Source organism: Mastacembelus armatus, chromosome 17 (assembly GCF_900324485.2).
Source record: "Mastacembelus armatus chromosome 17, fMasArm1.2, whole genome shotgun sequence".
In the NCBI taxonomy this organism is placed as follows: Eukaryota; Metazoa; Chordata; class Actinopteri; order Synbranchiformes; family Mastacembelidae; genus Mastacembelus; species Mastacembelus armatus.
Genome location: NC_046649.1, coordinates 5,262,164 through 5,279,257, shown reverse-complemented (window position 1 = coordinate 5,279,257; position 17,094 = coordinate 5,262,164). Strand labels below are relative to the sequence as shown.

Below are 17,094 nucleotides of genomic sequence, written 5' to 3'. Positions count from 1 at the left end.
CTGTACACTAAGGACATTCTAGATGGTTTTCTAGATGAAAAATGAACCTTGGGGTAAGGATTTATATGGTCTTCAATCATCTAACAAAACAAAATGAAGCTGAATGTAATGTGTTAAGATTTATTAACATATTTTTAATCCTTACATTTTATATTAAGAATGGAACAAACAATCAAATGTAAAATATTTGCTTGTAGTAATAAAGAATTGGCACCAAACTCTCAGCTCTAAGTGTTTCAGCATCTTTCAGTTTATTGATTTGGTATTTGCTTCACCAGTCTCATCAAGCCCATTTCCAGCTGCAGCAGGCATCTCTTTTCAGTGAAAATGCTCTAACAAATGGACTGGTTTCTATCTACCCAGCACCAAAAGACAAAGAGAAAAGGTCTATGGCTATTTAGTAAATATAATAAAGCAAAAAAACAAAAAAACATGAAGTAACAAGAGAGTTAACTCCTTACATTTGAGAGGCAGTCAGAAAACATTTTTTTTATATCAGTGAATTAAGTAAATTAAATGTATCACAGTCCCAGGCCATTATGTTAACTGCAGCTATAGTTCTCTCTCTAGTCCTTTTGTGACATTGTCTGGCAATGTAAACACTTAAAATATAAGAGAATGGCACATTTATTCCAATATTAGTAATGTTAATACATGTTGAACAAAACCCATCTGTTTGATTTCTGTTTTATTATTTCTAACAATACTAAATGATGAAAAATATGTCTGAAGCACATCTGGTGTAGGCTGTGTTCAAGCTCAAATCTGTAAAACGTACATAGCTACTTGTCCTCATAATAATTCTGACTTACTTACTTTAGATTGCTTTTTGTTCTAAGAGACGTTTAATTTGGTTTCTAGATCATAACTAAATAGTAAAGGAAAATGTGACCAAATACAAATATATTTATTATTGTTATTATTTGAAGTACAGACACTGTAAACACAAACAAGATATGAAATGTTGTGCTTAAAATGGTTTTCAATCAAATCTTCCCCAGTGACAAGTGTAATTCAAACCCATCAGCCTGCATTAGTGCCCATGTGCAAAGCTGTCTAATATAGATTGTATGAGTAAGAAAAACTATAATGTCAGGCATTACTTGTAATCAAAGTGAGGACTAAGTGGACTGCGTCCTCTTATAGAGCCAATAAATCCAAACCACACATCAAAGCATGCCAGTGCTCTAACACCATAATCCACTTACTAACGGATGAGGATGATGTTATAATGGCACCAGTGCTCTTTATGACTTACACTCCTGTCATGTAAGTCCTGAATGGGAGACAGAAGACATGGCCTTCCTCAGTCTGACAGAGCAGGCATGGCATTAGAATGGAGCTATCAATCTGTCACTTAGTCTCTAGATGCAAGGCATTACGACACAGAAAGGCAGAAAGATCTAGACTGTCTGACAGTTACAAGATAGCAAAAGGAAGTTTCTTGCTTTAAATAAAATAAAACTCTATCATAGCCAAGGGGCCACATATTGTATTTGATTTTGAATCCTCTTATGCATTGAGCATCTGCTTATTCTTGAATCCTAGGTCAGTGTTATTAAAGTAAAATTTGAATATCTTGAATGAAAAGGAATAAAAGCTGAAAGAGTTATAGGGATTATTAACAACAGACTGTATGTGTAAGTGGGTTTGACATTGACAGAAAGTCATAACTTCCTATCACACACTTCACTCAATGTTTTTACCGCTGAAAATGAGTAATAAAAAAATGGTTTAAATCATTTGATTCAGTTAAGCTAATACATCATGAAGCCATAATAGTGAGTGTGTGTGGTGAGAGGTGCTTCTTTGACAGATTAATGCAATGTGTTGCAGCAGAATGGTAACACAGTGGATTAGTGGTTAGCACTATTGCCTCACAGCATGAAAGTTCCTGGTTTGAAACCCATCAGGGGCCTTTCTGTGTGGAGTTTACATGTTCTCCCTGTGCTTGTGTGGGTTTTCTCCAGGTACTCTGGTTTCCTCCCACAGTCCAAAAACATGTATGTCAGGTTGATTGGTGACTCTAAATTGCCCATAGGAGTGAGTGTGAGTGTGTGAGGTTGTTTGTCTCTATGTGGCCATGTGATGGACTGGTGACCTGTCCAGGGTGGACCCCTGCCTTTCACCCAAAGAGAGCTGGGATAGGCTCCAGCAGATCTCTGTGACCCTGAATAGGATTAAGCAGGTATAGATGATGGATGGATGCAGCAGAATGTTTGTTTACTGTTGTTTTAGTACATAGGTCAATGGCCACTGGTAAGGTGGCAACTCATTGTCTTTGTAGTTCAAATGGAAAGTGAAGCACTAACATTGGCAGCATTCATTTCAACAGACTGATCCAGCTATTGGCTGTGTCTTACTGAGCACTCACTGACATGGTGAGACCAAGTATTTCTGCTGCAGTGGTTACACCAGTAAACAGAAAATTCCTGCTGCTTACATGGACAGAAAACATCAACAGGAAATCTGCATCAAAAGAATCATCCCTCAGCTGCTTTCTGTTTCTTTCAGTGTGCAGAGAAGGTTACTCCTATAGAGCAATCAAATAATGGGCCCTGGTGGAACAGTAGCACTTGTGGTTCCTGCCTTCAAAATCTGACAATGGCAATGTGAGTTTGAGTGTACAGTATGTTGAGTGAGTGTTGTAAATAGCAAACAGCAAAAACATGAAGATTTTTCCTTCGTACAATATAGTCTTTAATATCAACCTTATCCAGTTTAGTGATACTGAGTGTTAAGTTAACAATAATCACACAGTTAACTTAGTTCCCTTTATAAGTCCCACAATGGGGAAATTCCATTACCACCTAAGTGCACACAGCAGTGAACACACCCAGAGCAGTGGGCTGCAACGCTGGAGCGCCCAGGGAGCAGTTGGGAGCCCGGTCTCACCTCAGTCACAGTACTGGAGGTGGACAGGGTGCTGGCTATTCACTCTGCCCACTGACAATTCCTGCCAGACCTGAGACTCAAACCCATGATTTTCAGGTTACAAGTCCAACTCCTTATCCATTAGGCCACAACTGTCCCCAGGCCATGACTGCCCCCAATAGACTGTTAGACTGTTCACATCTATAGAACAGTCTGGAACCTGTACAATGAAGATGGGAAAATTCAGATTAATGAGCTAATGTTAATGCTAATGTTAAAATAGTTCAAGGTTAAATTGCTGCTGCTTGTTGCTGGTCACTTTCTCACAATCCTTTGCTTCTGCCTGAATATTTTCACCCTTCTTCATGAAACAAATTTGAGGAACTGTTCAATCGTTCTGTTGATCAATCTGTAAATTGATCTGTTCAATCAATCAATGAATCAGAGCTCCTGTAAAAGGAAAAAGATGAGTCTGATTTACAAGAACTGTGATGCTGTTTTACACAACATGCTGCTCAAACCACAAAGCTGCAGAATTAATAGTAACATATGGTTATAAGAAACCATTAAAACATTAGGTTCTGTCTCATTGGTGCGTAGCCCTCTGGGCTATCGCTATGGGTCATTTCCTCTCTTTGGGCCTGCACACTGAAGAGAAATTTGTTTATGTCCACCTGGGGTGGGCCCCCTTTGCCCCACACCGAGTGCTCCGCCGAGGAAACTCCCGGCCGGGATGACGAGCTCTAACCGATCCTGGAATTAGCCTTGGACCCAGAGTCAGACGACTCTGCCTCCTCCACTCGCCGGAGGACTCTCCGCTCCACCCCCTCCCTTCCGAGGAGCCGGTGCAAGTGTCTGCCGCTAGCATACTAGCTGAGCAGCCTAAGCCGGCCTCTTCTATGCCTCTGCCGACCATGGCTCAACTGTTAAAAGAGCTCCCGGGCATCATCATGACGGCGGCTAACAGCTGAGCTCCCCGTCCCTCCTGAGCTGGTCCAACCGCTTCAGGATGGCCACTTCGGCCGGTACAACCCACAGCAGGTGCCAAGCCGTGTATCTGTTTGGCCTCGATCACTTACCATCTCCGCTTTCCTCTCCGCTGCAGCATCACAGCCAGCCAAGCTAAAAGCTCAGGTGTCGACCTTCTCCCCCATCACGCAGGTGGCTGACCTAACAGTAGAAGGTTTTCCCGCGGTCCCGGCGCTGGAACAGAGCTTGGCCTCTCTTTTCGGAGCAAAGTGCGTGCTACGGCTCAGCTCAGAAGGATGTGCTACCTGCTAATCTAGCAGACAGGTCCCACCACTGCGCCTTCCAGGCCGCCGCTGCAGCTAATAACATCGCCATCCTGGCTCACTCCCTGTCCGAGCTTGCAGTGGAACCCGAGGCCCTCCCGCCTGATCACTCAAAGGAGGTTAGCAGGATGGCGGGCGCTATTCTGGCTCTCTGCGGTGTAGGAGCGGCCCGCATCGCCACATGGAAGACGATGGTGCACCGGAATATTTGGCTGCACGTCTCTCCCATCCCAGAGACGGTGAGGAAGGATTTGTTGGAGGGTCCCATTAGCTGTGATGGCTTATTTGGACCACACTTGAGCTCCAATCCACTGCAGACGAGGTGGAGAGGTTTCAACACCATGTTACAGCCCCCTCTCGCACTCCTGGGGCACGGCGTGGGCGCCATGCTTATTGTCCGAGGGTGAGACGTCCCACTGGGCCCCGAGTTCCCAGTCCCAATCACCGCCCTCAACCAGTGGTCGCTCCAGCTCTGACCCCTTCCTCCTCGGACCAGACACCTCCTGCTCCTCGGCGGCCTCCTAAGGCCCCTTGACTAGCCTGTTCCTGGTCTATCCCGACACCCAAACCTCCCTGCAAGCAGCGAAGGTTCTGATAGTGCACAGGGAATGTGTGTGGTGTTCTAAGTTCTGAAGAATGTATATATCATGTTTACGGTTCTGAGGAAAGAATGTATATATCATGTTTACGGTTCTGAGGAAAGAATGTATATATCATGTTTACGGTTCTGAGGAAAATAAACATGTTTACATCCCCCTGTAGGACAAATATTCCTCTGTAGCCCAGCCGACTCCTGCCAGTCATAAGGCAGCCGTGGCTGTTTCACACACACTGCAGCCCTCATGCTCGGATTTTTAGCCAGAGTGGCGCAGGCATTGCGAGATGGACTGATGGAGGGACAAGCTCATCCACAGCAGCCATACTTTTCAGTTTGCATGGCTCCATCCACCATTCAGCGGGGTAATAGACACTCGCCTTGCCTCGTCGGTGCATGCTAACAGAGATACAAGATCTGTTAAAAAAGGGAGTTTCTGTTGTTCCACCGGTGGATGTGGCCTGTGGATTTTATTCCCATTATTTCCTGGTCCCCAAGAAATCGGGAGAGATGAGGCCCGTCCTAGATCTGACGCGACGCAACAAATCAATGCAGGTCAGGAGATGTCACATTAACGACGGCCCACCTCCTGTGATGCGTTCACCGAAACGACTGGTTCATGTCGACAGATCTGAAGTACGCATATTTCCACATCTCCATCATTCCCCAACACAGGGAATTCTTACACTTCCGTTTCCAGGGGACCAGCTACCAGTACGCTGCCTGCCGTTCAGATACTCGCTGGCTCCCGCACTTTTTCGAAGTGTGTTGAGATGGCACTGGAGCCCCTTCAGAGACAGGGAATGAGAGTCCTGTTCTACCTTGACGACCTGCTTCTGCTCGCCCCAGAGGAGTCATGGCAGCAGACGGCGGAACTAGTGTATCATTTGAGCGATTCAATCGAGACATAAATGCAAAGCCTAAATGATTAAATAAATAAATCATAAGTAGGACGGTTGCAACAATGGGCAGTTGCAACAAGGCTTATTTCTTCAGTCAGGAATGAGCTACAGAAATGAGACTCGTACTGCACATGTTCAGTTAGCACCCCATTGTTCCTGGAGAGAAAACCATCAGAAGTGAGTGTTCGTTCTATATGAAATTATTTTCGGGGTTAAAAAGTAAATTTTTTTCATGTCAGACATTTTGACTTCCTGTCATATCAGTTTGTGTCAGACATTGCAAATTTACACTATTTATTTAGTGTTTTCTTAGCTTCACGTAGGTATAGCTAGCATATGTCAGAACTGTTGTGTCAAGATAGCACAGCACATTATATCATAGCTGTCCCAACATGTTGCAACTGTCTCTACATTTTATGGCAACTGAAATGTATCACAAATTGATGTTAAAGCCTATCATAACATAACAAATTTGTACCTTTTAATGGATGAAATAATCACATAACTTTTTAATTACCTTTTTAACTTAATAGCTTTGTAAAAGTTAGGCTAGCCCATATGTAGCCTACATTTTATGTGTTTTGTATTTTCAGTATGCCACGAAATTTCACTACATGCACATACAGAGACACAGAAAATAAATAATCAAACACACACATATTCACCTTCACACAGTGTTACTGAGGTTTTTTACTGAGGTTTTAATAAACGTTTAATAGGTTTTGGTGTTTTTAAGCTGAACATTTTTTGTAATGAAATGGTATCAAAATATTGTTAATTGCTTAAATATTTTTACGATTAGACTTTATACAGTCAGCTTAAACCATTTCACCGTTATTGCACAAATAAAATTTTAAAAAAAGAAAATATAATGTTACAGACTTTTTAAAATTAAATTTAATGACTGTTGCAACTGTCCCCTGTTGCGGGACGGTTGCAACATTTCACTTTGCCTGTTTAAGTCTAAATGATAACTTAACTATTATATGTAGACATGTTAAAGCAGTGTGGGTGGTTAGCTGACAGATGTAGGTTTAACATATTGAAATTTTGTCTTTCTCCTACAAACAGTCTCTGAGGAACTGGAAGAAATAAAAAAAAAAGTGTTGCAACCGTCCCCACTCTCCCCTAAATGATTCATGAAGAGAATATAGATTTTTAAACAGCTGAGAGAGCAGCGTTAGCAGACGCTGACAATGTCTATGAGCTATTTGAATCAATGTGCGTGCTGACCGCGGTGGTGTTTCAATTTACAGACACAAACAGCTACAACAAATCAAGCTGTTTTAAAAAATTATGAAATGTGTTTTTTCAAAATGTTTGTGTGTTTCTCAAAATAGAGGTAAAGGTGTTTGATGTATTATATTGTCTTTTTAATGGAAAAGAACGCCCAGTCCACTACAGCCTCATATGGCGCTAAATGGGCCGCGTTTGAGAGATGGTGCACGGAGAATGGCGTTTATCCGTTGCATGCCCTCTATGATTCTGTCTTTTCTCCAGTTATTACTGGAGAGAAACTTGGCGTTCAGCACCATTAAAACATATACTGCGGCTATTTCCTCACGCCATGAGGGGTTCGGCGACCCGCTCACAAAGCGTTTTCCGAGGGGAGTGCGCAGGCAGCGCCCCGTCGCACGTCCCCTGGCTCCGCAATGGGACCTCGCTGTGGTTTTACGCGCACTGACGGACGCTCCGTTCGAGCCGTTACAGCAGGTCCTTCTCTGTTTTTTATCGGGTAAAAACCTCTCTTCTGCTGGAGTTAGCCTCCGCAAAGAGGGTCAGAGAGGATCGCAGTGCGGCAGTTCTGACACTCAACTTATTATCGCTGCCTCTCAGCCTACTTAAGTTGTTGTCTCCTTCCATTCATTTCCAGATTGTAATGTGCCATATGCACTTTTCAGCCATCTAACCCGAAGTCTCAGATCCTGATCCTGCTTCGATTCCTGTGCTTCAAACCTGTATCCTTCCCATTTGGGTTCTGATTCCGCTGGCACCCTGTTGGTACCTTCACTTGAATATAATTACGTTTTCTGGAACTATCTGCAATCTAGCATCTCTCCTTGTCCTTTCCTAGCTTTAGTCTAAGGAGTTCTGTGTCACCAAGCTGAAATCCTGTGAGTTAATGTTCAGCACTGTGCAGTCACTGTGTGACTCCCTTCGTTCTGAAGTAACACTACAGCCTGTACTTACACATCCCTGCTCTACCAGTCTACTCTATCCCTCTACAACTGCCTCCCTGGCACCTGTCCTGCTGGAACAGTGTCCCACTAATTCTCTTTGCCAACAAGGACCAGGGACCGGCTCACACTTTGAGCCGGTGTTTCCCTCATTTCCCCCTTGCTCTGCCACACTAAAGGCCCACACCTCTGTAAGTTTATCAAATATCTCTCTCCTCTTATCACAACTCAAAGGACACCCATCCGTCTGAATTATTATTCTTTATTTTCTAATGAATCCAGGCTTAACTAGTCACCTCCACTTCCTGTGTAAGGCTTTCCCTGCTGCTGTGCTGCAGTGCCAATCCCTGCACCTGCTCCAGCCAGCATCCGTACAGTTAGTTACAATAAAGTCTTTAAATTTGACTCAGCTAATGTTTGTGGCATCGTTGGGTCTAAAGTTTAACCATTGTGTGACAATACACTATTATTAGTTGGTTTGAGGATATGTATGTCTGCAGTTTCATATTTATTTCAGTTGGCAGAAATGTAGGGTTGAAATGGCTGTAAGTCTCAAAGTTTCATCTGCACCGGCCTGAAACTCATTTTTACACTCATTGACGTGTGACTAATTCATTCAGTGGCAGTGAATGGGAGGTAGAGATCCACCATATTACCAAAACCACCTTGAAAATTAGTATGTAGAATGCAAAGAAAAGAAAAAAATAGGATTAAATAAAATTGTATGATATTCAATTGCTATGTGTTGGATAACTGTACTTTATTATAATAGCTCCACAATAGTCAAATCTTAGCTTTCATTTATTTATTTATTGACAGGATAACTATGCAGCACTTGTACTAAATGATGCTCTTTAAAAGTATAAAACATCAGCAAGCCTTATGCTTTTAATCCCTCATTTTAATTTGTATTCACAATATTAAGGTCCTAGTCTTTTGTACCTTTGGTATGTTGTACATCAAGATGTGGTGAGTATGAACATGTTTGTATTATTGAAAGGGTCACTCCATGTTTCAATCCACCTGCTTAACATTTATGAACACAATAAGGGTGGCAGCAGAATGACGTCCCTTTATGCTTTATTCTCCAGGAATGTTAAGCAGCTGCTTCAAAGTGGGAAAAGAGTGAAAGGTTGGTACACCGGCACTAATTCAGTCAAAGCTGCTTCTGCATTTCGTGGTTATTTTTTTTTTTCATCCTTTCGTTCAGTCAGGGTTGTCTATTTAGGAAAATAAATTGAGGCTAAATGTCTATGGTTCATTTTCTTTCAGTATATAGGCGGTGTGCTGTCCTCAACATGTGCAAAGGAACAATAAACCAGCCGAGCAGCATTTGACACTTCAGCTCCGGTGCAAGTCGGATTTATTAAAAGCATGCTGTCTGCTTTATAACATACTGGCCCTCGCTAAAATCCCAACACAGAGGACGTCGTATCATGTTTGACTGACTTTTATTGTGTGGTCAGTGAGACACAGCTTGAGACACAAATCAGACTCTTTAATGGGAGAGAAAGAAATCCAAGTCTAAAGTTTAAAAAAGTTTAAAGTTGCATTGATTGGCAATATCACGGCTGCAAACAAGCTGAAAGCACAACATTGACATATTATAATCTTGTTAAGTTGTTTAGGAGAAAGTGTTAGCAAGCTAGCAGCAGACATGGAGCAGCATTAGTGTCCATTTGGACAACAGCTGCCTGATAAATTATATTTGTACTGGAGCAAATACACTTTCTTCACTAACAGGCCAAGAACATGAAATTGTGCCTTTATTATTAGGTTTACAATCTGATGCCTTATATTGAAGTAATGTTGCAGATATTAAGGAGCAAAACTAAAAGCTCCCTGAAATAAACCACCAAGTGAAACAACACATTTAGTGATTCTCTAGAGGAAATCTTATTTGGACTTTTTCTGAAAATAGAAATGTAGTGACAGCTTTGATTCATTCACTGAGTCACTGTGGAAAGTGTGAATCTGCGTATGTCCGCGGACCAGTTTAATGAGCAGAAACACTATCAGATTATAAAGGCTACAGTGAGATCGCAGTGTCACAGCAGAACATTTATGCATTTTAATTGACCACCACTGTGCCAGATGTGTATATTGCACAGTTCCTGTCAATGTGTAGACGCACATATCTGTCACATTGCTCTTTAATGGTCATTGTGATTTCATAAAGTCAAAGGGTGCTGTTTTTCTAGGTGTGATGTGCCCATTGAAAACTATTTCAGCAAGAAACTATTCACACATTTTTCTAGGTGGGTTTAAGAATGTTGACTTCCTTACATAGATTTCTAGCTTGCTAGCTATAAGCTTTTTACTTTCTGTAATCATCATTTGGTGTCATCAAGAGCTTGATACCCATTTAATTCTATGCTTTTACTTTTTGTGTTGCGCATGTTGATGCTGTTAGTTTAGGGGAAACACGGTTCCATCTATACAAGCCTGAATGAAATCAGTGAAACGGTACAAGCTGATTTGTGCATATAACATCTTAGAAAAATTTCTTCTACTGTCATGTAAAACTGCTCTGATCAGATGGTAACACACCTTACTTAATCATCAATTAGATAAGAAGAATATATTGCAGTTGTACTGTGATTTTAAAACTAATTTTTTTTAAACAGAAACAGCAATTTTGATTTGGTTTTGTTTTTCTGAAAAAAACAACCCATGATGCTTTGTTGTCTGCATCAGAGATTCAGCTGCACTACAAACAGACTAGACATGTGGGCTCTGTGCCTTCCTCACACCCCATAGGGAAGCTATGGATTGGTTTGTCTCGCTCGGCAGGCTTTTCAAAAACACGCCATGTTGTGATGCTCAGAGAGCAGCTCTGGAGGCTGGGATTCAGCCAAGGCTACTGCTTTACAAGTGGTCAGGGCCACATTGATTTAAGGTTTATATGATCAATGCTATCAGCACGGGATTTAGGAGGGTCACCACATGAATGTCAATATCCGACAACCTGAGCTGTGTCACAATGATGACCCACCCATAAACTGATACATCAGTGTGTCAATCCCTGTGTTTTAAATCAGACTTCTCACATTGTGTTGCATATTATGAAAAAATCTGACATTATTAATTAAATACTAATACATATCAAAATCATTTATTTATTTAATTTATATTGAGGTTTTCTGCACTAGAAGTTTTGTACCAGCTAAGGATACTTTGACACAACATCATGTATGGAGACAAAATCCAAACTTGAAAACACAATGTGCTCTCTGTCTCTTTGTCTCTGCAATGTATGTGTGTCAATCTTTAGAGAAAAAGGAAAAAGAAGATAATAGGACAATACTCTTCTGAAATATTTTATTTCAGACTGAGGTCCTTCAGTTTTAAAGACCAAAAACAATGTGACACATAGCTCATATAACATGATCCAGCATTACTTTGTGACAAATCAAAGGATTGATAATATTTTCAGAAAGAGTAGAATCGCATGTAAGTCTACTTTTGTGGAAAGACTTAAATGCCAATGTCTACTGTATTTGGGTAAGAAAAAACCACAGGTTGAAAACCCATAGTGATAAAAAAAAAATGTTTGAGAAATCATGATGTGTGCCTTAGCTGTAAACACACTGTGAATGATATTCACCACAATGGAGTACAGGAATTTCAATTTTCTCTACGAGAGGATTTTTTATATTTAAAAAGAAAATATATTAATGCTGTTTGGTACAGTACATTGGACATGTATTTGTCCACACATTTTCACAGATGTGCAAGGCCCATAGGGAGCACGTTAATTCCCACTGCTTCCTGTGATCTTTGAGGTGTTTTCTAACTATATGTGACTTTCATTTCTTCTTCCATCTGTCATAAAAGCATTAGTTGCATGTCTGCTGGAGAAACAACAAATGCTTCCTCTTTGGTGATATGGGTATGACGAGGCCATCTTCCAAATTTTCTTTCACATTTAAAATACTTTCTTCATATTTCTGTTATTCAGATAGGAGTGAATCCCATCTGACATTGGGCGAGAGGCAGGGATAGATTACCAATTTATGGCAGGGCTAACACAGAGACAGACAAACACTCATATTCATGCCTACTGGCAATTTAGAGGCACTGATTAACCTAACCCCAAACTGCATGTCCTTGGACTGTGGGAGGAAGCTGTAGAAAACCCACACAGACACGAGGACAACATGGAAAATCCACACAGAAAGGTGTCAGGGTCAACCCTGAAACCTTCTTGCTGTGAGGCAACACTGGTAACCAGATAAACATTACTTCATCTATTTTCTGTCTCAACATGAATGTCACAATTCAGTTTCAAGAAATTTCAGAATTATTTCTTTCACTGAATTCGGATGTCATTCAGCAGCATGCTGGCATTTGTTGTAAGAATATTTTTATGGCTCAGTAGATCCATAATCACCTATGACAAGGTTCAATAGGTTGATGTAATCTGATAGACTGTGGTTATGTCATTGAATTTACTCTGTGCCTTGTTTTGTAATTACAGTGACCATGTGCACCCTCAACCTCTTGGTACAGACTAGCTTAGTATGTTTAATAATTTTATTTAGTATTCACAGATCACTCCTCTATGTCAAATGATAGCAAAGTCTGTTTTTAATATAAAAAAGTACATTTCTTGATTCCTTGTCTTGTCAAGGAATATCTTATCAGTTTTACTCACTGGAAATTATTCATGTGACCACACAATAAAAGTCAGTCAAACATGATACGGCGTCAGCATCAAATCATTTCCTTAGTGTTGGGATTTTAGCGAGGGCCAGTATGTTATAAAGCAGACAGCATGCTTTTAATAAATCTGACTTGCACCGGAGCTGAAGTGTCAAATGCTGCTCGGCTGGTTTATTGTTCCTGTGCACAAAAACCACGAAATGCAGAAGCAGCTTTGACTGAATCAGTGCCGGTGTACCAACCTTTCACTCTTTTCCCACTTTGAAGCAGCTGCTTAACATTCCTGGAGAATAAAGCATAAAGGGACGTCATTCTGCTGCCACCCTTATTGTGTTCATAAATGTTAAGCAGGTGGATTGAAACATGGAGTGACCCTTTCAATAATACAAACATCTTCATACTCACCACATCTTGATGTACAACATACCAAAGGTACAAAAGACTATGATCTTTAATATTGTGAATACAAATTAAAATGAGGGATTAAAAGCATAAGGCTTGCTGATGTTTTATACTGCTGGTACATTTAAAGAGCATCATTAGTGAGTATAAGTGTTTCATGCTGGTCCCACAAATGAAAATACAAGTCTATGGTGCAGGTATTATCAGAAGTTAAGTTCACCTTCTCACACTAACCAATTTAACTTCAACTTCAAATTACTCTTCAGAATTAAATCTTTATGCTCATCAAACAGCAACAAGATCAAAATCTGTGTCTTCAGGATAAGAGAAGTGCTGTGTGCAGTTTACGTGTGTGGCAGAGCAGTGAAAACTTCATTACTTATTTAAATCTACTGCTGTGACACTGTGATCCTACCATAGCACTGTTAACCTAAAAATCATTCCCGCACTCTTTCTACAGTTTGGTTTTTGGTACGCCAACAGTCTATTTAGAGTGCATTCTTCCTCCTTTCTCACAGAACTGTAGTTGAATATGTACCTCTCCTTTTTAGCATCACATTTAGCTCAGCAAGGATGCAGCAGAGTTACAGCAGAGACAGAACAGGAAATGTGAATGATTGGTAGGGAAGGGGCAAATCTGCACTATACACAAACACTAACAATGTAGCTTTTATCTTACAAGTGTTTGATGTAGTATTTTTACTATAGCAGTAAGTATACATCTGCAAACAGTCTTTTACACTGCATACTGCCCAAATTGCTGACTTCAGTATATACATATCTGGGTAGGCGGAGATGCTTTTGTGTTATAGTTCTGGGGGGAGTGTCCCAGAGTGTATGTCAATTTTTCACAGGTGATTTTGAAGCAAAATGAAAGGAATCAGTGGATTCACAATGAAAAAGAAAAATACCTTCCATTCCAATGAACACCATAAAAGGAGATCAGGATTAATAGATAGCATACTAAAGTGACATAAAGTAAAGTGAGTGTATGTAATTTTACCCACTCATAAAAATGGATTTATTATGAAGTTACTCTTTAAACTTACAGCATATTTATTTAAGTCCTATTTAAGCCACTTCAAAGCAGACTGAAAGAAAGGAGCAGCCTGGCAGGATCTTCTGCTGTTAACATCAGAAACCATACGCTTCTGACAGACCCAACTGCCCCTCACCTTCTGGGTTGAGCGGGCACAGTGTGGGGCTTTTTTCACATCACTGATCCACAGCAAACATGTACCCTGAAGGCTTCCACAGTGCTGATAGACATATTTTACCAAATTCTGCACCATCCTGCAAAATGTACAGTGTCAATAGCTATGTGGGCCAGCCCTGCAATCATTTAATCAATTAATTAATTTATTTTTTTAACATCACTGAAACCATCTCCTCGGCCTTTTGCAGTTCTTTCACTATAGCTATTTTTAATTTAGGCTGTGATTCTTGCACAAATTAAATAGTTAAATAGCCTCCGAGGAAACAAATAAATAAATACAGCTAAACAACATCCACATGAGAAAAGGATCAACTCTAAATCCCAAGTCTGAAAAACCGTATTAGCCATTCATATAATGTAACTGAATTAGTTTACTGTGGATGCATCCATATTGTATGCAGTGATTGAACTGTTCCATTGAGACCCCATGGTAAAATAGTGGATGATTAAAATGTGGAAATTCAAAAGGGAGAAATGTGTGTATCAATGACAGCGGTGCAAAGATGCTTAACAGATAAACCCATCCTGTCGCGCCTTTTTTAAGTACATAGGGTATTTATTTGGCTGCATTTGTTCACAGTGTTGGGATTTACTTCATAACATTTTTTGTCTTTAGGGTTCAAGATGAAGTTGAGGACAGGTTTGAATTGCCTGTGTCTTACCTAGTATTGGTTCACACACATACAAGGTGAGTCATCTATTATGGATGACCAGCAGCAGCCAGTGGAGGACACCACGGTCACCTGGTTGGATGTGAAAGTAGGGGAAGAAGCTTTGAAGCCTGTATGAGGAAACCTCCAACTTTAGAACAGTGCACTTACTTACTCCAAGCTGATATTTGGATCAAATCTTTTTATGTAGTTTTAAAAAAACTAAAACTTAATGGAAAGCCTAAATTCCTAGGTAAGATACTTTGACTGGTCTAACAGACAAAAAACACTTTTCTGGCCTCAGGCCACAGGTTTGGTGCAGTTCACTGAACCTGATTCCACTTTAGGATCAGACCCATAACTCTGGCTTGTCATCAAGCCTAAAAATGCTGGAATCCCAACTCATCCATTAGGCATAAACAGTCTCGTGGTGGGCATAGTGGCCAGGCAATGAACTGTGGTAGATTAGATGCTTTCTGGCTAAGCCGACCTGGCTGGGATGCACAGAACTTGGACCAGTTCCGATCCATTTCATATGTTTTATAAAAAGAAGGCAGCACTGCTGCAAAACACACAAATGTTATTATAAAGAAAGGATTTCTTTTTAATGGTACAAAGGTACATGGATTATAGCGTGTTGTTTATAGAGTGGATACTTGAATCTAGAACTAAAACAGTTCATCAGTTATTCAATTAATCCATAAACTCAATAAACTCCCAAAACATTTTGTCATTCCATTAATATGTTGAGTAAATGCTGGTTTCAGCTTCTGAGTATGAGGATTTTACACTTTTCTTGTTTTTCTATCACTGTAAACTTGCTAGGTGACATCTGAAGGTGTCACTTTGGGCTCTGGCCAAGTTCAGTTTGTGGTATGAAAATAATTTTTGGAGATAATGAAACAATGACAATGAAAACAATCCTTGGATGCAGCCGTATTTATGACTGAAGGGAACACACATTCTTTCACTAAGAAGGGAGTGGGTCTGGCTGTCCAGGCTAGGTTTAACTGGCCTGTCGGTTCTACAGGTCTATACAGAATCTTTCAGGAAAAGTGACTTCTTCACAAAGGGCAGACACAGCACGAAGCAATCAAATTGTATAAAATGGTGCACAACAAATAAACATATAATATGTATATCAAGAAAAAAAGGAGTAAAGACTTTGTTAAGATCCAAGTTGAAGTAAACCAGAACTATCCAAGGAAATTGTCCTAGGGCAATTCTGACACTTGTATCCCACTGCTTCTTTTTCCACAAGAATCCTTTTTGCATCCACACGGAGCTGAACAAGTGACACGACTTTGGATTTATAGGTCGAGACCTCCAGCTGGGTAGCAAGCTGCAGCAGGGCCTGCGCAGCGCAGTGGCAACACCACTTCCATCTGTTGCCACGGTCTGCTCATATCTGCATGCTAATCCTTCTCTAGCCACACCTTCATGAAAACTCCCTGGTGGCAGCACTACTGCTGCAGCTCTTTCAGAATGAGGAAATAGGAAAGCAGGGAGCATAGGGAGCAGGGAGACACGGACCTGAGGGGATGTGATGGGAAGTGAAATGCAGATAGAGCAGGGAGTAAAAATGTGAGAATAGGGGAAAATTAATAAAGAAGCACCAGAACCATCTCATTTCCACACAGAAAATGTTGTTACCACTCAACCCTGTTCACCCACTATATCAGCTTGATGTTTGCTAGTAGATGCCATACATGCATAGGATAGTCAAGGTGAGTTATTAGTCATTATATCAAGGTCTTACTGAGGTCACTGATATTCAGCAGGTGTTGATGCGCAGCTCCCTACCTCTGTTCAGAAGATGTAGCCGCTAGCAAAAGTCTTCTCAAGCGGACTAATCATTTGTGTATACAGCCATAATATGCTTTTAATGTCTGAAAATACATATCATCCATCAAAGCACGATTGTAATGTCTTTGGGCTGGAAAAGGGCACTGGGAGTAGGTGTGGCATAGCTAAGCTCTAATAAATATACATTTCCTCAGGCAAGAAGAAGAAGCTGTGAGATCTAAAGATTCATTTCCTACCCTGCCGACATAGCAGATAAGGTTTGATACAGTGAGGGCAATGCAAAAAATCTACATTCTTCACTTGAAAAGGAAAACTTTATAAATGTCTGTTTCACACAAGATTTCTTTCCTCCCACAACCTATACTCTGTACTGTGTCTTGCTGACATAAAAAGGGAGCAAATCTACATTCTTCTCATGTTTTAATTACTAGGAAACCCACTGCTTCAGAGTCCATTCTGACTCACTCCATGTCTTTACACATGAACACGATCTATACTTAATGTTGAACATCAGT

General features: G+C 40.7%; 1 protein-coding gene across 1 annotated transcript in view; it reads right to left on the bottom strand.

Annotated features, from left to right (window-relative positions):
• astn1 (astrotactin 1) overlaps positions 1-17,094 on the bottom strand; it is a 377,251-nt gene that overhangs the window by 293,456 nt on the left and 66,701 nt on the right. The gene's annotated exons all lie outside the window — the stretch shown is intronic.